This window comes from Cryptomeria japonica, chromosome 5 (genome assembly GCF_030272615.1).
Source record: "Cryptomeria japonica chromosome 5, Sugi_1.0, whole genome shotgun sequence".
NCBI classification, from domain to species: Eukaryota; Viridiplantae; Streptophyta; class Pinopsida; order Cupressales; family Cupressaceae; genus Cryptomeria; species Cryptomeria japonica.
In genome coordinates this window covers 50098809-50125632 of record NC_081409.1, presented here as the reverse complement: position 1 = coordinate 50125632, position 26824 = coordinate 50098809, and positions in this window count along the sequence as shown.

Here is a 26824-nt window from a genome sequence, read left to right as displayed (position 1 = left end):
AACAAGAAGAGAACCAAACAAGAGATATGCAAAAAAAAAAGATAATTGTATTTTAATCCGAATAGAAGGACGCCATTATGATCATATCTCTCTAATCTTGAAATGACGAATGTCATCTAGTTAACGAATCTTTAAATTGAAGGATGCTCTCGTGTGTTCTAATGCAAACCCATCCTAATAAAAGTTAACCCATTTACTTGCATTATTAAAACTTCAAATGTATCATATGGCTGCTCATATTTTACCTTTCATAAAAGAAATTCAACTCATTAGTTGGTTATGTATGAAAACAATGGAAGAGACCTCACTCTACTCATGGAAGTTTAGACCTTAAGAAATGAATTTATCTTATTAATCATACTGTTTGATAGTTTAAAAGAGGTATCAAATGTGGGTGAATATTTTAAGTCAAATGAAGGAAACCACGCTTTACTAATCATAGTTTAACCTTAAATGTATGAATCCCATTAAGCCTATTATTAACACATTAAGGGATGAAATCATTTGTGAATGGATACCTCAAACCCAAGGGATGAACCTCTCTATATTAAAGCATGAACCCTTTTGGAAGACCTCTTAATGAAATTATGAAAATTAAGTGCATTAATTAAATAACCCATCAAGGGCCTCCTAACCACCCGAAGTAAACGATCGATTCCTAAAATTCGAAGATGCCAAACCATTAATCAAGACCTATGCGATATCCCGTAATTAAGATATCTAGTTTAATGGATCTAATGACGTGAGTTGAGTTAGGTGTAAGGTTGTGTAATCGCGTTAGGAAACTCCTTAGGATTGGCTGAGCCTTCCGCTGTGATATCTAAGTTGACAGATAATCTCCATTGTAATTTAATGTCGTGTCTAATAATGAAATGAGCTAACTTCAATTTATCTTAATATTGTAACCTTTTCATTAACGCTCTTAATGATTGTAATAAAAAAAAAAAAAATTTACACGCTATTTGAGTGTTTTTAATTTAAACCCATAGGGGTTTCCTGGCGGGGCATTACAACTTTTACAATGAAAACAATATGCATTGAATGATGGGTACTTTTGACCATTTGGTTGACTGGCCAGAGGTCTATTTGTAGTAGGTACTTTAATTTTTTACCTTGTTTGCATCTTCAAGTTTCTTTTCAACTTCCACCTTCTCTTCTTTACCTTTGCCTTTGTCATTTTGATTTGAACATTCACCGGATTGAAAACCTAATTGTTCTTTGTCTTTATGAGATTTTTGCATTTCCAATAGCTTATCCAATAATGCACTACTTTCATGACTTTTTCTTCTAGCTTCAACTTTATGATTCCTTGTTCCAACTTTCCACATTCTTCTAACTTTTAATTGATTGTATCCTTTATAATTTCTTCCGCTTTCTTGCTTTATTTGATCTGGAGCTTCAAACTCACAATAGTCTGATTTGCTTGTTTCAATTATTTATTAATATCTCTATTCCTTGCTTTGAACTTTCTGATCTAGTCTCTTAGTTTCTTGACACATCCATTCACTACATTGAAATTTTCTTTCAATTAATCATCCTCAAATTCCAAACTCTTCAAATATTCAAGGGATGTCTTCAACTCTTCATCCAAATAGTATTGTCCTGTCATATCCGTAGGAGCCATATGTTCAAATAAGATATCCCTCAAGAGATTAAGATAGTAACAAGGGACCAAGCTCTGATACCAATTATTGAATAGACTGGAATACTGAGAGGGGGGTGAATCAGTATTCCCCTTGTAAGAAATTAAAAACTAAACTGCTAAACCTTTAACTTATTATCAATTAACCGCGGCCCAAAAGAAAAGTATGCACCATAAATGAAATGAAATAAATACATATCCATAAGAGAGACACCATATTTTTATACATGGGAAACCCAAATGGGAAAAACCACATAAAGGGATAACTCTCAAGATAATATAACTAGTTATATGAGATTACAAGGCTCACAGCTAGAGGGCTCACTACTTGGAGGGCTCATTGCCTAGAATACAATGACTTACTACTAGAAGGCTCATTCCTAAAAAAAGAGACATAAATGAAGTGAGAAAATTGCATCTATACATGCATGGGATCAATTCCTGATAAGCTTAGATATCCAAACAATTGGTTGTAGCAGATGTGATCAAGAATCTTTGCAACTCTAACTCAATCTGTCTTCTCCAATTCATTGTCGCACCAATTCTACCATTCTCCTTCTACACACAAACTCATAAACACTCTCAGTTACATTCACACACTTTCACATACCTCTACATGTACAGACACTCCATACTAATCAAACCATAGTACACACACACACACACACACTACTGATATTTGCATCAAGCTAGCCTTAAGAATACTTTCCCAAAGAATAATTCTTCATCCAACTTCTACATGATTTCCTTCAATAATATTCCAACAATTAGATTACATACTACAAGCACCAGAGCAAAATAAGAATGAAAACATTAAAAGTCAGCTACACCTGGAATTCTCATATCCTCAAACTTCCACAAGCAAGCTTCAGAAGAAAAAAAACATGATCCAAATTAACATAAAGAAACCAAAATATGGAGAACTGCACACATTGCCAAATATCATCATCATTGAATACACTTCTAGAGCACAACTTCCAGAGCACCAAACCAATTGTGACAACCAGATTCAAAACTACATCAATATGAAAATAATATCCATTTATTAACAATGCACATATCCAAAGGAACACCCTTCTAAAAAACACATTTACAACATCTAAAACAACTATAACACATCTACAACCCACCATATTATCAAGACTCTTCACCTTTATGCATATATATCACTACTCTGCAACACCTATACATACTACTGCTTTGCAACACCTTTACTTTCTACAATAAATCACTCTATCCAAAGCTATCTAGATAACTGGGTTTGACATCAATGACAACCAAACATATATTTCTAACATTTCCATGGGAGCTTGGGTGAATCATCTTGTAAAGGAAATAATTTGATTTGGCCATTTGCAACAAAGAAGAAGAAATCACCAAATCCATTTTCGCTTTAGGGAGGAATTTCCTTTAGAGTCAAAATAGGGGAGGAATCCAATAGATTCAATCACAAATTAGATAAGGACTGAATACTAAGTGGATTGATTGATTATGAAATGTTTTTCTCTTTTGTGAGTTGAAGTGCTGATTTAGGGTAAAATGCTGAAAATTGATGACCGAGCAAAACAATGAGTTATGGATATAGGATTTGGTCATGCACTTGGAATTTAGTAGTATAAGCTAATTTGGATATGTCCTATGAAAAATGCCCCAAAAATGTCGGGGCCGTGATGCCCCCCTCTTGGTCCTGCTAAATTATCACACACCAAAAAGTGTTTTTCCGTCTTTGTGAATAAAGCTTAACCCGAGAAGAACATCACTACACATATTTCCTACACATAGAAAGAAAGAGGAAAATGGTTAGAAATAGGAGTTTGCCTCAGTCAAACTCTGGTTTGAAATCAACCTTGAATGAAATATTGCAAATGCTTGAAATAAATAATGGAAAGGTATACCTTCAGATCTGCAATGAATGATGATGATGTTTTTCTTCTCAAATGTAATCACATATGTCGTATGAAATGTCATGAACATGAAAAAACCCTAACACACACATGCTTAAAAATGAATAATGTAATGAATCTCCACAATTGATGAATAATATGGATCGTTGAATACCTCTAGGAATACTTGATGATGAATGCTTTAATGCTTGAATACTTTATTGCATGAATGTAGTGTCCTTTCTTTATCCTGTTATGAGTGTGTTATGCCAAATGAGAGGGGAAGACCTCCATATATACTTGAGTGCCATAAAACTTATTAATTTTCCGATATAGTCTGTCATGGAGAGGTAATTCTTGCTGAAATTTGAGATAGGGTCTAGGGCTCAAATTAAGCCCTAATTAGGGAGAACCATGGTGTGGCGCCATGGTCCCAGTGAGAACCAAGGTGCCACACCGTGGTCCTACCCTAATTTGGGCCATGGTTAAGGGGTCCCAGCAAGATAAAATATGATAATATGACATTCATTGCATGGGGAAATTATAAATAGGTCCACGTCAAGCATAGGGATGAGAACGCTAAGGTGAGGACCCCAAATATGGTTAAAATTGCAAAGGTTTCAATTTTAGGATGCTACATTTAATCCCCACTTTAGAGGGAGTATGAGCTTATGCAAACATTAATGGTAAAGTAGATAAATAAGATGAGAAAGATGAGGAATGTAGAGCAAAATCACAAGGAGTATAAGATATTTCTAATTTCAAGGAACCAAGCCCCCAATCTTAGGATATTAAGTCACTCAATCATATGCAAGGGCAAACAAAACAAGACAAAAACAAAAAGGCAAAGACAAATGAAACAGTTAAATACATAAAAAAAGACCTCAAGTCAACTAGTCAAAGAGACCTCGATATCAAAATGTCTCAACAAATAATATCATTCCTCAAAAAAAAAATGCCATCTCATGAGCACAAGTGATCACATAAAAGAGCATAGAAAGCATCATCCATGAACTATCAATAGGAAAATTATGAGTTCATGGGAAGAAAAAGAGAGCATTAATACATGCTAGATGTGTTTATCCATGTGATCCATGAGAAGAATGATGAGAAAGGGCATGGACTACTTGCCCCTAGATATATTTATCTAGGTGATCCATGATGAGAATGGGAATGGACTTCTCACACCTAGATGTATTTATCTAGGTGATCGATGTTGGGGAGGAGAGTAGGAATAGTCTAGTTGTTTTTAGCTAATTGCACTCATCCTTGTATGTGTGTGCAAGTGATGTCTAGTTTCAAGGGTATAGAACCCTATATAAGAGTTTGTTTCCTCTAGTTTTGAGTGTGCTTCAACCTATTTAAGACATGTAATGATGCATAAAATAAGGATGAAGCATGAAGATGCAACAATCCCATGAATTATGGATGAAATGAGGATTAAGAATGTTGATGCCATAATCCCATATTGATAAATGAAATGAGGATTATGCATGAGGATTCAATGATCCCATGTTGATAATCAATAGTCAAAAATGCAACCAGGAGGCTGCATATATGCCCCCCTCCTTAAGATGTCAACATAGTCCTATATTGATGTCTTAAGGAAGATAGAAACAAGAATATCCACCTTCAACACCAAGGAGATATCCACTAATCAATAATGCATGCATTCCAAGCTAGAAAGAAAGACTCCTGAGTAGGCTTCATTTATTTAGGTAAAGAAATGATAATTATAGAAGAGATATCTTGCAACAAGTGTAAAGAAATAATTTTGAGGGATTCATGATTAACAAAGGATGAAGAGATATTTTCATAAATATATCTACCCCCAAGAATAGAGGAGATCCTTAATAGAGATGACATCCTGGAAGGATAAGAATACTAAGAATACACACATTCTCCAAAGTGGATTCTTAGGATTGCACACTTTCACTAAAGAGAGATTGTTTATAAAAGACGCATCATTTCAAACAAGGAATGTATACATACTTATAAGAAATGACATCAAATTATGAAAGATGCAACTCAATAAAGGAAAAAGGAAATCTTTAGAAAAAGAGAGAAAGAATTGAAGTTGGATTGTTCTTGCCCCCCAAGCATGGAGAGAAAGGCACCAAATAGAGATCATTTATAAATGACACACTCTTCTAAAATAAGAAAAATATCCTTAGCAAGGATGCATATCACAATAAGAAGGGTTCATTATAAAAGATAAAACTCAATAAAGAGAAGAATTTGATGAATGTTTATAGACTTTCGACACTAAGGAAGAGGTTCAATTAAGGATATGTATTTATAACGAAAGGATAATATCCTTATTAGGGATACTTGTTGCAATAAGAGGAAGGAGATCCTTAATAGGTATATACACCTCCACAATCGATTAGTGATCCTTAATAAAGGCCCTACTTCACAAAGGGAAAGTAAGAAAGGATGATTGAAAGGATATTCTTGCCCCCAAGTATGGAGACAAGAATAAAAATACTATTATGTTTCTACCAAAGTATGATTGCACTTTAAATTGTACCACCATGAATGACAATGAGCCCCCAATAAGCAAGCTACCAATGCCACATAATGATGAGCAACATAATCGGAATTTAAATTTAATGTAAAAAGAAAAGTCTGAGAGTCCAAATCATTGACATATAGTATTTGAATGGTACCAGGTACATTAAGTTGTTGAATTTTATCTGCTAAATCATGACATTCATTAGTGGCAAGGCCAGAGATTTGATGATACTTGTAAAATGAAGAATCATGCTGATTTTTCTTACGATTCTTTCTTTGATTCTTTAAAGGGAGACTAATCAAGTTGGCTTTAAGAATCTCATACAAGATACTCTTTGGTTGTGATGAGAATTTGTAAGAAGACATAGATGTATTAAATAATGGGGAAGGGGATGTTGACAAATGAGGAATTTGGAAACCTAGATCTTGTTGGGAAAAGTGTGGTGTAGATTTCTCATGACTTTCAAAACTTTGTTTCATACATCCTAAATCATGCCCATTATGTCCATGCATAGAAGTTGAAATGTCTAGAGGATAGGGTTCATTCCTAGTATCAAAATCTAAAGAGTCCTCATCATCATCAAGACATGTGTTGGAAGGAGAGGTAAGAATTTATTTAGAAGAGATTTTGATAAATGACACACAAGTCTTCTTCAATGATTCATACATAGATTGAGGGATCTTATACCAATTTAAGTAGGATGTAAAATCTAATGTACCCTGATTCTTTGCTAAAAAAGCATCATTAATATGAGATTGTGTTATGGATAAAATCATAGTATTAAAGGGAGAAAGGCATCCTACTTCATCATGAAAAGCATCATAAGGATTAGGATCAGCCTTGATTGTGTGAAGTTCATTGTGATACATAAATTTGATTGTGTGATTAAGAGTAGAAGGGACTGCTTTCATATTGTGAATCAATAGTCTACCTAAAAGAAGATTATAATTAAGATGGTTGGGCATGACATGAATAGGAGTAGGATAGGGAAATTCATGGGTCCTACTTTGATAGGTAATATCTCTATACCAAGTTTCTCTCTAGAATCATTATCAAAGCCACAAACACAAAGAGGGTCGGGTTAAATAGAAGAGTGATCTCAATTTATCTTGTCTAATAAGGCCACACAACAAATGTTAAGTGCTGACCCATTATCGACTAAAGTACCTTTTATATTGTTTTCATAAATGCAAGGAGTAATCATAAGGGGATAATCTCTATTTCTAACCTCTATAGAAGTCACTTCATCTTGTGAGAATGTGATATCATTTGGTTTAGAAGAAATGTGAGGAACCACTTTATGAAAGGCTCCTTGGATCAACCTATGGTATGAAGGGAAATTTTGAGTCAAGTCCCAAAGGGAGCCAAAGGGAGATCTTTGCTAAGATACCATGGAGATTCTCAACAAGATTATTATGAATATTCTTCTTAGGGTGAGAGGGGGAAGAGAGATAATTGAGAAGAATATTGGGTTCTTTATTATTGACACAAGAATTAAATGATTGATGTATTTCAAGACCATATTTTTGTTCTAGTTGTCTTTCCATAACATCTCTTTCACATATGTATTTTGTAACTTTTAGGATATTGGGAGGTTCCTTGGTTTTAGGCTTCTCATAACTAGAAACATTAATGGTATTGACTTGATTAGGCTTTTTGTTCTCCAAGGATACATCTCTAGAAGGGAGAGCATTAAGGAAATTGCTAATGATTCCATCCTCTTGCATTAAATTATCCTCATGGGGAGGTACATTTTAGTATAAATACAGTTATTTGAAGATTCATATTTAGGAGGGATATCTTTGAAAGAAGTGCTCATAACCTCTTCTTGCACCAATTTTCCCTCATTGGAAGGAAAAAATTGGGAGAGGGCAAATTAGTGTCCATCAACACTTCTTCTCTAGGAGAGATACCATGTATGGAAGGTAAAGTGACATCAAGGAAGATGTTTATGATATCATCCTCTTGTTATAAGATATTTTTATGGGAGAGATATATATTTTAGGGGAAATATAAACATAAATTTTCAAAACCACATCCTTAAGAGGAAGAGTTATAAAAGGAGTATTGATAATCTTTTCTTTCACCAAAGTATCCTCATGAACAAGAGAAGATTTAGAAGAAGAATTATCATGGTTCATTAGGGTGTCATCTCTAAAAGGTAAATCTTGATAAAGAGGATTTTCCACCAAATAAACTTTTTTTATCACCAAAGCTTCTTCATAAATAGGATTGATAGAAGGTAAAGGTTCATAATGTGGATTGGCATGCATAACAATATCCTTGTGAATTGTTGGAGATTTAGAGGGAAGAATGAAGTCATCAAGAGTTTCATCCATCAAATCACTATTAATTGGATTACAAATTATATTAATTAACCTTTGGAAAAACTATAGTTTATAAGGCTTAGGATAAAGGAAACCATCAAGGGCCTCCTCAAGTTCCTCTCTACTATATACTTCTTCAAAATGATAGTCATTATAAGAAAATTGATTGTCAAAGGCACAATAATCTTGCAAAGAGTAATTTGACATTTTGAAAAGAAATGATAACTATTGCAATGAAATGAACTAAAGCATACAAGCATTAAAAATACATAAAACAAGATTTTTTTTTTTGTATTTTTCTTTTTTGTTTTAATTGTTTTTTGTATTTTTCTGAATTATTTTTTTTAATTTTGAAAAATATGAAATGAAATTTGAAATTTAAAATTTAAAATTTGAAAGTTGAAATTTGAAATTTGGAACTTGCAAAATAATTGAATAATTCAAAATTTTAGAAATATGATTATTCAATTAAATAATAAAATCAACTGAAAGAATAATGAGCAATAATTTAACCTCCTAGAATTCCCTCTAAGGGTTGTTCCTCCTCCGGATGCAGCTCATGATCCACTTGTTGAAGGTACTAGCTCTTCATTTTTACATATATGATTACTATATCTTGGAGTTGTGGTATGTTTTTTAATGCAGATATGAATAATTTTGGTTTAGTTCAGTTTTGACATACTGGATTGTCGATTCTTTTCTCCCCAATTGGTAAAAGAATATGGGCTCCTTAGTGCCTCTGTATGATCTTCTCGAAGAGATATTCTTTGATATCTAGCTCTTCATTTTGTAACCAACTGATGCTCCCCAATTGGTAAAATTATATGGGCTCCTTGGTGTTACTACATGATCTTCTCAAGGAGATATTTTTTGCTATCCAACTCTTCATTTTGTAGCTAGCTGGCTTTGTATCTAGATATTTTTAGGTCCTGGAGACAATTGAGAGGGGGGGTTAGTCAGTTATCAAATAAATTCAAACCAAAAAATACTTAACCAACCTTATTGCTTAATATCGGTAAACCAAACTTTATGTCAGTAGACAGTTTATCAGTTAATTGTAGTACCGGTAAAGATTAATGCATGAAACATAAAGATAATAACATCCATAACACATAACACCAATATTTTTATGCGGAAACCCTGTAAGGGGAAAAACCATGGTGGGAAACCTTACCCACAATCATATGATACTACTGCAGATAGCATGTGTATACAAATGGGGTCCGCACATGCAGAAAGGCCAAGCGCCCAGAGCTCACTGCTCAAACACAAATAGGAGTCACACTGACTACAATTGGATGGTTAAATTCAATAATGATGTACTGCTCAAAATAGCATCTTCATATGCTAGATTCAGTACCGGTTCAGTTTTGATATACCTTCACAAAAACTATCCTTCAACCTTCAAATGATGTCTATGTGTATACCTCTACTTATTCTCGCATATACCAAATTACAATCCTTCTCACATTCGCTTACCGATCTTACAAATAAGATCTTACATATATACGATAACCTAAGACCAATTTTAGTAGGTCATCTCTAAAAGATATTACAATAAAATCAATTACAAATAAAATAATAACTGATGCATGATGTTGGCTCAATGCATTTAGAATAACAACAAAATCATCTCCATAGTGTGTTGTGCCGATCTGGAATAGATAAGCCTATCGGTGCTTATCCTAGACCTATTTGTCGGTAACAACAAATATGCAAACTCGAATATACCAATGAATAAATCTTCAAGACAAAGTGTCCAAATGATGTCTTCGACATAACCAAGTATTTTCCATGTCATTCTAAGTGTCGGTGAACAATATATCCTATCGGTGTACTAGATACCGGTGACTGTGCATAAGTCACTTTCTTGCCAGTGAACATTGCCAATTCTAAAAGTGTCGGAGTTGATAAGTTGTTAATAGGTGTTGACATCAATGACAAAACCATATCAACATATCCAAAATACCAAAAATATCCCCCTTTGGCATTGATGGCAACACAAGATGGAAAAACCATCAAAGTACCAAAACACAAATGCCAAATACCAAAAACCAACAATCTCCCAAAAAGAGATCAAAACCAGAAATCAAAATTCAGGTACAGAGAGTAATTAATCTCTCCCAAAATAATAATCTCTCCCCTTAGGAGTAACATGTGTTTTTCCATATCAATTTTTCCCCCTTTGACATCAAATGCCAAAGCAATACAAAAATCAACTTCAAATACAAAATACCAACTTATTCAGTATATCAACTACTCCCCCTGAGATGTAGCTTTCCTCATCGAGGCCAGAATAAAAGATTTCTCTGTTAGTTCTACCAATTGATGACAAACATCAACTATCTAAGCCTCTATCAGTGGGGTATGACCCCAAGCTGATCTTTGAGATATTCAAAAGTCTCATTAGGAAAAGGCTTAGTGAAAATATCTGCAATCTGCTCTTTAGTATTTGCATAAACCAGTTTTACTTCTTTTGCTTCAACATTCTCCTTTAGAAAATTCAGTTTGATAGAAACATGTTTAGTTTTAGAATGTAGTACCAAATTCTTAGATATATCAATTGTTGCAGTGTTATCACAATAGATAGTTATAGGTTCCTTGCATCTTACCTTTATGTTCTTCAACATTTGCTTAAGCCATAATACTTGTGTACAGTTAGTTGTTGCTGCAACATATTCTAATTCTGTTGTTGATAAAGCTGTGTAACTTTGTTTCTTACTCAACCAAGAAATCAATCTGCTTCCAAGAAAAAATGTTATGTCGGTGGTGCTTTTTCTATCATCTATATCTCCTGCCCAATTTGCATCTATGTATGCACATAATTCAAAGTTTTCATCTCTAGGATACCATAAGCCAAGATTTGTAGTGCCTTGTAAGTACCAAAAAATCCTTTTTACTGTTGATTCATTATTTTCCCTAGGATTACTCTAAAATCTTGAAACAATACATACTACATTCATAATATCAGGTCTTGTTTGTGTCAAATACATTAAACCTCCTATCATAGATTTGTACCTAGTCGGATTAACAGGTGTAGATTCATTCCTTAGTGATAATTTGTCATTTTTCATTTGTAGTCATAGGTGTCCTTACCAGTTTAGAGTTTTCCATCCCAAATTTCTTTAGTAACTCCTTCAGGTACTTAGATTGACTCAAGAATATACCTTTATCAGTTTGTGAAATCTGCAATCCTAAAAAGAATTTTATCTCTCCAATCATAGACATTTCAAATTCTTGTTGCATTTCAATAGAAAAGTCTATACATAATCCATCTTCTCCTCCAAAGATTATATCATCAACAAAAACTTCTATAACCAAGATGTCATCATTAGTCACTTTATAGTATAAGTTGTTGTCAGCATTACCTTTAGAAAATCCAATCTTCAAAAGATATATATCCAATCTAGCATACCAAGCTCTCGGAGCTTGCTTCAACCCATACAAAGCTTTACTTAACCTACAAACCATATATTTGTTATCTGTCAAAGAAAATCCATCAGGTTTCTCAATGTAAACTTCTTCTTCAAGATCTACATTCAGAAATGCACATTTAATATCCATTTGATATACTTTGTAGTTCGTGTGTGCTGCAAAAGCCAATAATAATCTGACTGCCTCAATTCTAGCTACCGGTGCAAAGGTTTCATTGTAATCAATTCCTTCTTTCTGAGAATATCCCTTACACACTAGTCTTGCTTTATTTTTTATTACCTTACCATCTTCATTAATTTTACTTTTGAATACCCATTTTGTTCCAATTACATTTTTGTCTTTAGGCTGGGGAACTAATGTCCATGTGTTATTCTTTTCAATTTGTTCTAATTCTTCTTCCATAGCTTTAATCCAGTGTTTATCTTCACATGCATCATTAATTGATGCTGGTTCAATTTGAGAAGTAAGACATACCTCTTCATTTGCCAGTCTTCCTCTTATCATAACTCCTTGATATTTGTTCCCAATTACCTGATTTTCAGAGTGGTTAAATCTTACATACCGGGGTGTCTTTATTTGCTGATGTTCTTTAGTTATAGTGGAATTTTCAGATGATACCGATGTAATTGGATCTTCATTCTATACCAATGGGTTCAATGTAGGTTCATTTGTCAGTATCTCTATTGCCGGTTCAGAGTATATATACCTTGAAATTCCTCTAAAATGTTCATCAATTTTCACATTTGTACTCTCAACAATTTTCTGCAATCTCTTGTTAAAACATCTATATGCCTTGCTCTTAGATGAATAACCTAGAAATATTCCTTCATCACTTCTAGGACCAAATTTGCCAATATACTCATCTCTTCTAATATAGCATTTACTTCCAAATATTCTGAAATATTTAAGAGTAGGAGTAATACCAAACCATAGTTCATGAAGGGTCTTACCAGTTTCACCTTTGATGCGAACTTTGTTGAATGTGTAGAGAGTTGTGCTTACTCCCTCTCTCCAATATACATGCGGTAGATTTACTTCTGATAACATACTTCTAGTTGTATCCAAGATAGTTCTATTTTTCCTTTCTACAACTCCATTTTGTTGTGGTGTCCGGGGTGCTGATAATTGTCTTCTGATTCCATTTACTTCACAAAATGTATTAAATTCCTTAGATAAAAATTCACCTCTTCATCTGATTTGAGACATTTGATTTTCTTACCGGTTTCATTATCTACAATCACCTTGAATAGCTTAAATTTCCCAAGTGCTTCTGATTTTTCTCTGAGAAAAGTAACCCAACACATTCTAGAATAGTCATCAATGATTAGCATGAAATATCTATCACCTTGTAAGCTTGGACCACATAAATCAATATGAATTAAGTCAAGAGAATTATTGGATTTTTCTAGAATACTTTTAAAAGATGCTCTAACTTGTTTTCCAAATTCACATTCCTTACATACTGGATTGCGAGGTTTAACAATCTTAGGTAAATCTCTAACTACTTTAGTTGTACTGATTTTCACAATGCAATCAAATTTTACATGACAGAGTCTCTTATCCCATAGCCAACTTTCATCAATATGTGCAATCAAGCATGTCTTTTCATTGTTATTCAAATGAAAGATATTACCTCTAGTTTGATTACTGGTTGCAATTTCCAAACTAGTTCTATTCGTAATTTTACATTTCCCATTCTTGAATTATAACTGAAATCCTTTTTCAACTAATTTACCAACACTCAATAGATTATGCTTTAAACCTTCAACATAGTAAACATTGTCGGTATTATGCTTACCATCAAGAGATATAGTACCTTTTCCTTTGATCAAACAAGATTTATCATCTCCAAATCTTACTAGACCTCCATTATAATCCTGAAAAAGTCAAGAATTTACCTTAATCATCAATCATATGATGTGAACATCCTAAATCAATGATCTTTTCATCCTTAACTTCAACTTTAGCTGCTAGGGCCTACTCTACCGGTTGAATAGTAGGTGTTGGTTGATCTTCTGTTATAGCAACAAAGACCCATCCATTGTCTACCTGATCCTCATCAAAATCATCAGTAACTCCTTCATCAGCAAGATAACAAGATTTGTCTTTATTCTTCTTAAATTTGTATCTCTGATATTTAGGGTTAGGCTTGTATGTTCTTCTAGCTTCTTCTCTCAATCTTGCATGTCTATCAGGGCATCTTGAAGCCATATGACCAATCTTATTATAGTTATAACATTTAAAGGGTCCTTTACCTTCATACTTACTTCCAACTGGACCTTTAGCCATTTTCCTTGTAAATAGTGCTTCAAGTTCTTCATTTCTCTCATGCTCTCTTCAAGTTCTCTTCCATAAAAGGCTTTCCAATCAGACTTGTCAGGTGATGATGTAGACGATGTTGATGCCTTAAAAGCTAAATCTATCTTTATAGTAGCAACAAGACCAAATTCCTCAATTTCAAAAGCTAAAAGTTTTCCAATCAATGTGTCCCTAGTTACTGATGTATTAGGCATTGCTCTTAACTCATTTATAGAAGTAACTTTTATTTTGTATGCCGATGGAAATCCTCTTAAAACTTTTGAAATAATTTCATCTTCACTTAAGGTTCCTCCACAACATTTAATACCCAAAACAATTTCATTAACTCTTTCCATAAAAGCAAAAATCCTTTCATCTTCTTCCATTTTCAGATTTTCATACCTGAGCCAGAAGCTTTCATGTTTTGCAATTTTGACTGTGGAATCTCCTTCATTCAATGTTTCCAAATGGTCCCAAATATATTTAGTAGTAGATCTATTAGATAATCCCATGATTTACTGATCTGATAATGTGCTCAAAAGTGCTTCCCTTGCTTTGCAATCATTTTCTGCATCTTTTCCTAAGGAAGGTGGATTAGGCTGACTTTGAGTAGGAGTAGTATAGCCATTCTTTGTAACATCCTAGATGTCCTTTCCAGTGCAATTTAGACATGTCTCCATCCTAATATTCCATATCCCATAGTTGGTTCCATCAAGTTTAGGACTGTCCTTCCTGAAATAGTTAGAAGATATTAGATCTCCTCAAGCTGTTAAACTTTTGCAAAATGAGGAGTAGGCTCTGATACCAATTGTTAGGTCCCAAAGACAAATAAAAGGGGGCGGGGGGTAATCAATTGTCAAATAAATTTAAACCAAAAAATACTTAACCAACCTTAATGCTTAATACCAGTAAACCAAAATTTATGTTGGTAGACAGTTTATCAGTTAATTGCAGTACTGATAAAGATTAATGCATGAAACAGAAAGACAATAATATCCACAACACATAACACCAATATTTGTATGTGGAAACCCTTTAAGAGGAAAAACCACGGTGGGAAACCTTACCCACAATCAGATGATACTACTGCAGATAGTATATGTATACAAATGGGGTCTACACATGCCAAAAGGCCAAGCACCTAGAGCTCACTGCTCGAACACAAATAGGAGTCACACTGACTAGAATTCGATGGTTAAATCAAATAATGATGTACTTCTCAAAATAGCATCTTCATATGCTGGATTCGGTACCGGTTCAGTTCTGATATGCCTTCACAAAAACCTTCCTTCAACCTTCAAATGATGTCTGTGTGTATAGCTCTGCTTATTCTCGCATATACCAAATTACAATCCTTCTCACATTCGCATACCGATCTTACAAATAAGATCTTATATATATACCATAATGTACGACCAATTTTAGTAGGTCGGCTCTAAAAGATATTATAATAAAATCAATTACAAATAAAACAATATCTGATGCATGATGCCGGCTCAATGCATTTACAATAACAACAAAATCATCTCCATAGCGTGACGTGCTGATCTGGAATACATAAGCCTGTTGGTGCTTATCCTAGACCTATTTGCCGGTAACAACAAATATGCAAACTCGAATATACCAATGAATAAATCTTCAAGACAAAGTGTCCAAATGATGTCTTCAACATAACCAAGTATTTTCCATGTCATTCCAAGTGTCGGTGAACAATATATCCTATCGGTGTACTAGATACCGGTGACTGTGCATAAGTCACTTGCTTGCCGGTGAACATTGCCAATTCTCCAAGTGCCAGAGTTGATAAGTTGTTAATAGGTGTTGACATAAATGACAAAACCATATCAACATATCCAAAATACCAACAGATATGTCCTATGGGACCTCTTTGTATAGTTCAATTGTATGGGTTTGGGTGGGTTTATGGATCATCTGGATATGTACCAACTATTTTGTAACGGTAGTTTAGTTTTTGGTTTTTATTTAAGGCGATAACCAAAGGTTTTCTTGCAGTTTTTTTCCTGCCGGTGTGCCTTTTGAACCCGTTGTAAAAATTATTAAATATAATAAAACAGTTTAGTGGCTTGCCCACTTTTATTGAAAAAAATAATAATAATTTAACCTCCTAGGAAATTTAAAATGAAAATTAGGATTACGAAAAAATAATCTAGTAATTTAAATAAAAAATTATCCAAAAGAGATTTTAAATTTAAAAGTAGGGCCTTGTAAAAGTAGCCTCTTAATTTTAAAATTTAAATTTTAAATGTTGAAATTTGGGAATTTAAATAATCAATTTAAATCTAAAAACTAGGGCTCTTTTAATTAACCACTTAATTTTAAAATTAAAATTTGAAATTGTCGAAAAGAAATTGAAATTGAAAATTAGGGCTTTGTAAAAAGATCCTCTTAATTTTAAAATTTAAATTTAAAATGAGATCTAGGATTGAAATTTGGAAATTGAGATAATCAATGCAAAATTGGGAAATGCATAAGGTTAATTTAAATTTAAATTTAAAAATTAGGTTCTTTTTAATTAACCACTTAATTTTAAAATTGAAATTTGATCCAATATTGTAAATTTGATTTGGAATTTATATTAACAACCAAATTTGAAGTGTGAAATTCAAAATTTAAACAACCCACAAGCTCAATTTTTAAAATTTTAAAATTAGGGTTTTTGAAATTAACCAATTAATTTAAAAATTTAGTTGTGAAATTTATTTTTCAATAAAAGTGGCTAGGCCACTAAAATTATATTAATTATTAATAAAAAAAAGTACAAAACCTGGTTTAGGAGAGCATATTGACAAGAAAGAACTAGGAAGAAAACCTTTGGTTGTAGCTCTAGTACATCAAAGAAGTCAAACATGACCTTATTCCATGATCAAAAAATAAAAGAAAGTGATATCCCCAATACGAAAATTTATCCCAAACCCCATAACTTAAATAGCTAGGGACAATATCCAACCCCACCCATGAACCAAAATGCATGCCATAATAGCCTAGTTTACAAGGGAAAACTCGACTAGAAAACCAACTAAACCACACCTGGGAATAAATCATGAAGCTCGAGTGAAGAGGAAGGAATAATAATCACCAAAAATTTGAACATTGACAACTAGCTAGAGTGAAGAAACCAGTCACTGGGACCTACATCTGGATGAGGAATCACAATAGAGGCATTTACATCATCACTAGAGAAGTCATCTAGAGGAACAACCTGTAAGGGTTCCACCAACCTTGACAAAGCCTTAATAGTAACCATCGCCTTCAAAAGAGCATGAATCCCTCTAAGAACATTCAAAGTAGCAACCAAAATACTTAGAGAAACATGATCTATAAGAGCTTCAAAAGGCAACAGATTATCATCATAATTGTAAGTAATCAAACTACATCTTGTCACAAATAGTAATTATCAACACAAACCATTAGAGAGTAGGTCATTAAGAGATAAGAAACCACCATAAGGGAAAAGAACACAATCAAAATGGTAATTAGACAAAGAAATATCCATATCAGAAGCAGTGTAGCAAGAGGAAAGAATGAATGCATCTGATATAGCCCAAACCAAAGGAGTATCCATAAGAAGATCCATACAAACATTAATAAACCTAGAAGCCACCACAGATAGATGAGAATTTGCATTTTTCACCAGCCAGTTCTTACCCACCACCTTAAGAACTGCAAAAGAAACATCTGGAGTGCACAAGTTATAAATCTTGCCAAGCTTTCATTATCAAAAACATGATTATAATGAAAATCACAAGGCTTTATGGGAAGTGAAATCCTATAATATGTAGAACCAAAAGCCATCAACAACAAGTAGAAGAGAGTCTAGTGTCAAAGAAGAATGAAAGCCTTAAATAGAATACCACATAAAATTCATAATGACTCATCATAAATATGAAAAATTTTATGAGCCTCAACAATATACCTAATAATAATGATCCAACAAGATCAAATAACACACAACTTGATCAAATATAACACACACCATGAAATGATAAAATCAAAACATCCCATGAATTGACTATCAAAATAGATCAAAGAGCCAACTGTCATGTCACCCCAAATAAGACTACACAAGTTTCAATTTACACTCCTCAGTACTTAAACACGAGTGTCATCATAACTAGGAAAAGCATGTCATCAGATGTCATGAGAAAAAAACATACATGTGAAAACCAAAGAAAATAATATACATGTGAAAACCAAGTGAACAATAACACCCTCAATATTAAATAGAATAATTATGTTTAATCTCAATAATGTTGCCCAAAGAAGCCCAAGCCAAGATAATCAGTTAAATGGCCCCCAAAATACATATTAAACCTCAAAACAATAATTAAACTCTAGCATACTCAAGCATCCTTGAGTAATGGAAAAATTTCAATCTTTGCCACCTCCAAAGATTGAGAATTCTCATCAATAGCCTTATTTGCCAAAAAACCAGCAACAAAATTAGCTTCTCTATAGCAGTGATTAATGGAATAGGAATTAAAAAACTGAAGCTGCAGAAGGATTTAATCTAATAATTGTTGAAGATTTCATGACATGCATTTTTTGTTAGAAAAAACATAAAAAACCACCATTGAATCGCCTTCTATAACAATATCTTTGATATTGATAGATATTACTAAATCCAGACCAAAGAAAAGAGCCTAAAACTCTGCAATGTTATTAGTCCCATGATCAATGCATTTACACATATCCTTGTCTATATTAAGACTGTCATTATTAATGAACACTCCTATGCCAGATTTTCCTGGATTACCCCTCATTTTTTTGATAATGAAAAGCTTGGAAGTATTTTTAACTTGTGGACTCCAGATGTTTCTTTTGCAATTCGTAGGGTGGTGGGTAAAAACTGGCTGGTGGAAAATGCAAATGCTCATCTATCTGAAGTGGTTGCTACATTTTCTAGTGTTTGTATGGATATTCTTATGGAAACTCCTCTGGTTCAGGCTATATCAAATGCATTCGTTCTTCCCTCTTTCTACACTACTTCTGATATGAATATTGCTTTGTCTAATTCCCATTTTGATTGTGATCTTTTTCCTTATGCTGGTTTCTTATCTCTTAATGACCTACTCTTTGATGGTTGGTGTGGAGAATTACTATTTGTATTTTACTTGTAGATGAAATTTGAATTTTTAAATTGAAAAAGTACTCAGATATGAAATAGTTTATCCAAATTAAACAAATCACAAGCTCAATTTTGAATTTAAAATTTAGGTTTTTAGTGAAATTAACCTCTAAATTTACAAAAAAATGCAAGGAAATAAAATTTGTAAATGAAAATTTTAATTTTAAATTGCACACACTTAGATTTGAAGAAAAAATAAGAAATAATGGTGTAAGGACTCCAGTTCACCAAAATGTAAAGGGGAAAATTTGATTTGGCAATTTGCAACATAGAAGGAGAAATCACCAAATCAATTTTCGCTTGAGGGGAGGAATTTCCTTTACATTCAAAAGAGGGGAGAAATTAACTAGATTCAATCACAAATTAGATAAGGACTGAATACTAAGTGGATTGATTGATTATGAAATGGTTTTCCCTCTTTCATGAGTTAAAGTGTTGATTTCGAGTAAAATGCCAAAAAATTGAAGGTAAACTGAGCAAAACAGTGAGTTACGGATATGTGGTTTTGTCATGTACCTTGAATTTAGCAGTATAAGCTAGTTCATCTACCCTATGAAAATGAACCAAAACTAATAGGACCATGACGTCCCCTTTTGGTCCTCCTAAATTTCTGCACACCAAAAAGGCTTTTTCCGTCTCTACAAAGAAAATGAAACCTGAGAAGAATAGTTGCACACTCATTTCCTACACATAGAAAGAAAGGGGAAAAGGGTTAGAAATAGGGGTTTCCCTCAGTCAAACACCAGTTTGGAATCAACCTTAAATGAAATACTAAAAATGCTTGAAATAAATAAAGGAATGGTATACCTCTAGATCTGCAATGAATGATGATGATATTTTGCTTCTTGAATGTAATCACATATGTTATATGAAATGGCATGAACATGAAAAAAACCTAACACATACACATGATTGCAAATGAATGATGTAATGATGCTCACAATTGATGAAGAATATATAGCCTTAAATACCTCTAGAAATGCTTGATAATGAATGCATTAATGCTTGAATACTTTATTGCTTGAATGTAGTCTCCTTCATTTAGCTTGTTATGAGTGTGTTATGCCAAATGAGAGGGGAATGCCTCTTTATATACTTTCCTATCATCTATTGGTATTTTGGTATGGTTTTATCATTGATGTCAACACCTACTGAGTACAAGCACTTTGAAGATCCAGCAACATTCACCGGCAAGCAAGTAAACTGGGCAACAGTTACTAGTGTATGGTTCACCAGCAGGATATATTGTTCACCAGTACCTGGAATGATATGGAAGACACTTGGTAATGTCAAAGACATCATGTGGACACTTTGTTTTGAATAATTAATCATTGATATATTCATATTTGCATATTTGCTTTTACCAGCAAATAGGTCCAGGTTATCTAGGGTTACACCAGTAGGTTTATCTTTTCCAGATCAGCATGGCACACTATGGAAATGATTTACTGTTGTTGTAAATGCATTTAGCTAACATGTTTAATCGGTTATTTCATCGGAAATTATATTGTATGAAAAATGTTTTATTGTAATATCTTGTAGAGCCGACCTACTAAAATTGGTCTTAGGGTATGGTATAAATGTAAGATCTTATTTGTAAGATCAAATTTGGAATGCGAAAAAGAATTGAGTGAACGTATATGTGAGATCAAGCAGGGATATACACGAAGACATCATTTGAAGGTGAAGTTAGGTTTTTGTAGAAGCATATCAGCATTACACCGGTACTGAATCCAACATATGAAGATGCTATTTTGTGCAGTACAATCTTATTGGATTTAACCATCCAATTGTAGTCAATATGACTCCCATTTTGTGATTGAGCAGTGAGCTCTAGGATGTTGGCCTTTCTACATGTGCAGACCCCATTTATGTACACTTACTATCTACAGTAGTATCATCTGATTGTGGGTAAGGTTTCCCACCGTGGTTTTTCCCCTTACAGGGTTTCCACGTACAAATATTGGTGTTATGTGTTGTGGATGACTTTATGTTTATGTTTCATGCATTAATCCTTACTGGTATAGCAATTTACTCTTAACACTGTCTACCGACATACTTAACTAGTTTACTGGTATTAAGCATTAAGTTGGTTAATTAGTTTTTGGTTTGAATTTATTAGACAACTAATTCAACCCCCCCCCCCCCCCCCCCCCCGTCTCAGTTGTCTTCGGGACCTAACAATTGGTATTAGAGCCTAGTCCTCTTTTGCAGAAGTTTAACAACTTGAGGAGATCCAATGTCTACTAATTATTTCAGGAAGGACAGTGCTAAACTTGATGGAACCAACTATGGGATATGGAAGATCAGAATGGAGACACATCTGAATTGCATCGGTAAAGACATCTGGGAAGTTACTAAGAATGGTTATACTACTGTTGTAGCTGGTCAGACTACTCCAACTACCTTAGCTAAAGAAGAAGAGAATGATTGCAAAGCAAGAGAAGCACTTTTGAGTGCATTATCAGATCAACAAATCATGGGATTATTAGATAGATCTACTGCTAAAGCTATTTGGGATCACCTGGAAACACTGAATGAAGGAGATTACATAGTCAAAATTGCAAAACTTGAAAGCTTCCAAGTCAGGTATGAACATCTGAAAATGGAAGAAGATGAAAGGATTTCTTCTTTTATGGAAAGAGTAAATGAAATTGTTTTGGGTATTAAATGTTGTGAAGGAACTCTGAGTCGGGATGAAACTGTTTCAAAAATCTTAAGAGGTTTGCCACCACCATATAAAATGAAGGTTACTGCTATAAATGAGTTGAGAACAATGCCTAATACATCAGTAACTAGGGATACATTGATTGGAAAACTTTCAGCTTTTGAAATTAAGGAATTTGGTCCTGTTGCTACTATAAAGACAGATTTGGGCTTTAAAGCATCAACATCATCTGCTCCATCATTTGACAAATCAGACTAGAGAGCCTTTTATGCAAGAGAACTTGAAGAATCCAGAAAGGAGAATGAAGAGCTTGAAGAACTTGAAGCACTATTTGCAAGAAAAATGCCAAAAGGTCCAATTGGAAGTAAGTATGAAGGTAAAGCACCCTTTAAATGTTTTAACTGCAATAAGATTGGTCATATGGCTTCAAGATGCCCTGATAGACATGCTAGACTAAGAGAAGAAGCTAGAAGAACATACAAGCCTAATCCTGAATATCAGAGATATAGATTTAAAAAGAACAAAGATAAAACTTGTTGCATTGCTGATGAAGCTGTGACTGATGATTCTGATGAGGATCTAGCAGACAACGGATGGGTTTTTGTTGCTATAACAGAAGATCAACTGGCACCTACTGCTCAACCGATAGAATAAGCCCTAGTAGCTAAAGTTGAAGCAAAGGATGAATGGATCATTGACTCAGGATGCTCACATCATATGACTGGAGACAAAGGTAAATTCTTGAACTTTCAAGAATAGAATGGAGGTTTAGTAAGATTTGGAGATGACAAAGCCTATTCAAACAAAGGTAAGGGTTCAATATCTCTTGATGGTAAGCATAACATTGACAATGTCTATTATGTTGAAGGATTAAAGCATAATCTTTTAAGTGTTGGTCAATTAGTTGAAAAGGGATTTCAGTTACAATTTAAAAATGGAAAATGTAAAATCATGAATAGAACTGGTTTGGAAATTGCAACCGGTAATCAGACCAGAGGCAATATCTTTCATCTGAATAACAGTGAAAAGGCATGCTTAATTGCACATATAGATGAAAGTTGGTTATGGCATAAGAGATTATGTCATGTAAACTTTGATTGCATGGTAAAAATCAGTACATCTAAGGCAGTTAGAGATCTACCTAAAATTGTGAAACCTCATAATACAATTTGTAAGGAATGTCAATTTGGAAAACAAGTTAGAGCCAGTTTCAAATGTATTCCAGAAAAATCCAATAATGCTCTTGATTTAATTCCCACTGATTTATGTGGTCCAGCTAGAACTAGAAGCTTACAAGGTGATATATATTTCATGCTAATTATTGATGATTATTCTAGAATCTATTGGGTTACTTTTCTTAGAGAGAAATTAGAAGCACTTGGAAAGTTCAAACTATTCAAAGAAATTGTTGAAAATGAAACTAGTAAGAAAATCAAATGTTTAAGATCAGATCAAGGAGGAGAATTCACATCTAAGGACTTTAATACATTCTGTGAAGTGAATGGAATCAAAAGATAGTTATTAGCACCTCGGACACCACAGCAGAACAGAGTTGTTGAAAGGAAAAACAGAACTATCTTGGATGCAGCTAGAAGTATGTTATCAGAAGCAAATCTACCACATCTGTATTGGAGAGAGACAGTTAGCACTACTGTCTATACATTCAACAAACTTCACATCAAAGGCGAAACCGGTAAGACCCCTCATGAACTATGGTTTGGTAACACTCCTACTCTTAAGTATTTCAGAATTTTTGAAAGTAAATGTTATATTAGAAGAGATGAGTATATTGGCAAATTTGATCCTAGAAGTGATGAAGGAATATTTCTTGGTTATTCATCTAAGAGAAAGGGATATAGATGTTTTAATAAAAGATTGATGAACAATTCAGAGGAACTTCAAGATATATAGACTCTGAACTGGCAAAAGAAATTCTAACAAATGAACCTATACTTAATCCACCGATACAGAATGAAGATCCAATTACCCCGGTATTATCAAAAGATTCCACAATAATTGAAGAACAACATCAAACTAAGACATCCAGGTATGTAAGATTGAATCATTCTGAAGATCAGATAATTGGAAACAAATTTAAAGGAGTTATGACAAGAGGAAGATTGGAAAATGAAGAGGTATGTCTTATTTCTCAAATTGAACCGTCATCTATCAATGAGGCATGTGAAGATAAATTTTGGATTAAAGCTATGGAAGAAGAATTAGGACAAATTGAGAAAAATAACACTTGGACATTAGTTCCCCCACCTAAAGATAAAAATGTAATTGGATCTAAATGGGCATTTAGAAACAAACTTAATGAAGATGGTAAGGTTGTCAGAAATAAAGTAAGACTAGTGTGTAAGGGATATTCTCAGAAAGAAGGAGTTGATTACCTTTGCACCGGCAGCCAGAATTGAGGCAGTTAGATTATTCTTGGCTTTTGTAGCTCACAAGGACTACAAAGTTTATCAAATGGATATTAAATGTGCATTTTTGAATGGAGATCTTGTAGAAGAAGTATATATTAAACAACCTGATGGATTTTCTTTGACAGATGACAATGATATGGTTTGCAAGTTAAGAAAAGCTTTGTATGGATTGAAACAAGCCCCAAGAGCTTGGTATGCAAGGTTGGATAAGTATCTTTTGAAGATTGGTTTTACTAAAGGAAATTCAGATAGCAATTTATATTACAAAATAACTAATGATGACATCTTGATTATTGAAGTATTTGTTGATGATATAATCTTTGGAGGAGAAGATGGATTATGTAAGGAATTTTCTATTAAAATGCAGCAAGAATTTGAAATGTCTATGATTGGAGAAATAAAATTATTTTTAGGTTTGCAGATTTCTCAGACTGATAAAGGTATATTTTTGAGTCAATCCAAGTACTTGAAAGAATTACTAAAGAAATTTGGGATGGAGAACTCTAAACCGGTAAGCACGCCTATGACTACAAATGACAAATTATCTCAAAGGGATGAATCTACACTTGTTCATCCAACTAGATAGAACTCTATGATAGGAGGTTTACTGTATTTGACACAAACCAGGCCTGATATTATGAATGCAATATGTATTGTTTCTAGATTTCAGAGTAATCCTAGGGAAAATCATGAATCAACAGTAAAAAGGATTTTCCGGTACTTACAAGGCACAACAAATCTTGGATTATGGTATCCTAAAGATGAAAATTTTGACCTATGTTCATACACAGATGCAAATTGGGTAGGAGATGTAGATGATAGAAAAAGCACCACTGGAGGAGTATTCTTTCTTGGTTGAGTAAGAAACAGAGTTATACATCTTGATCAACAACAGAATCAGAATATGTTGCAGCAGCAACTAACTGTACATAGGTATTATGGCTTAAGCAAATGTTGAAAGACATAAAGGTAAAATGCAATGAACCCATTACTATATACTGTGATAACACTACAGCAATTGATATATCTAAGAATCCGGTATTACATTCTAAAACAAAACATGTTTCTATCAAACTAAATTTTCTAAGGGAAAAAGTTGAAGAAAAGGAGATAAAACTGGTTTATGTGAATACTAAAGAACAGCTTGCTGATATTTTCACAAAACCTTTGCCTAAGGAGACTTTTGAATATCTTAGAGATAATCTTGGAGTCATACCACCACCGGTAGAGACTTAGACAGTTGATGATTGTTATCAACCTACAGAATTAAAAAGACAAATCCTTTATTCCGGTATTTGATGAGGAAGCTACTTCTCAGGGGGAGTAGTTGGTATTTTGTGTGAACTTGACTTTTGTAACTTTGGCATTTGATGTCAAAGGGGGAGAGATATCTATGGAAAAACACATTATCCTTAAGGAGAGATTGGTATTGAAAATAAATCTTTGGATAAACACATGTGATAACTCAATGATGAACCACTAGTACCAAACTCGTACTGAGAGGGGGGGTGAATCAGTACAAACACAAAACCAGTCCAAAACTAATTTGACAGCAAATACTCCAAATGACTGACAAACAGGGATACCGGTAAAATAGAGTGCAACCAGTAACATCCAGTATAACTCAATCAATCATGAACCGGTCACTCAATAAGCTTTCCTCTTAGCTCAATACTGTAGTATCATTATATTCTCATGCATAAACAAGTAAACTTAACCATCAGATCTTAACAACAGTGAGTTCAATATGTTTTATAGATAGGCATAAAACATAGAACCTTCATGTGCTTAACAAGTCAAACAAATCATCACAAGACAAAAGCATTTAACATGACACACATATTTTTCAAGTGGAAACCCACCTGGGAAAAACCATGGTGGGGATGAATACCCACAAGCTGCTTTTTGAACTCTTTAGAAGTCTGCTCTGTTAGGAGCCTTGTCCAATTAAGGACATTACAATAGGTTCTGGTAGGAACCGATCCTGTTAGGGATCACCCGGTTAAGGGATACCCGGTTAAGGGTTAAACCCGGTAGGGTCAGAGGATTTCGAGAACACAATAGCTGAAAGGATCTCCTAAGCTCTCTAGCTTCTCAAAACTCATTAGCCTTGAGTTACCCGATTAAGGGATTTGAATCAAGCTGGTTAAGAACACCCGATTTAAGTGATTTTGAATCAAGCCAGTTAAGGCTACCCTGTTAGAGGATTTTACAACTGTTGAAGTGGTTAGAGATCAATAGGTATTACAATGATCTGTTAACAGCACTCAATTCTAATGCAGATCTATTTAGGCTCCTCTTTTTCTTCTGCACATTTACTTTGCAGGTATCTCTTCTCTCCTTTGGTCTGGCGAGAATCATGTATCACTTCTCTTTGATACACACTCACAACTTTTGCCAACAACCCCAGAAAGAAACACAACATTGACCTTATAGGAAACATATAGGTCAGTAGCAAAAACCCTAAACCCTAAACCTGTT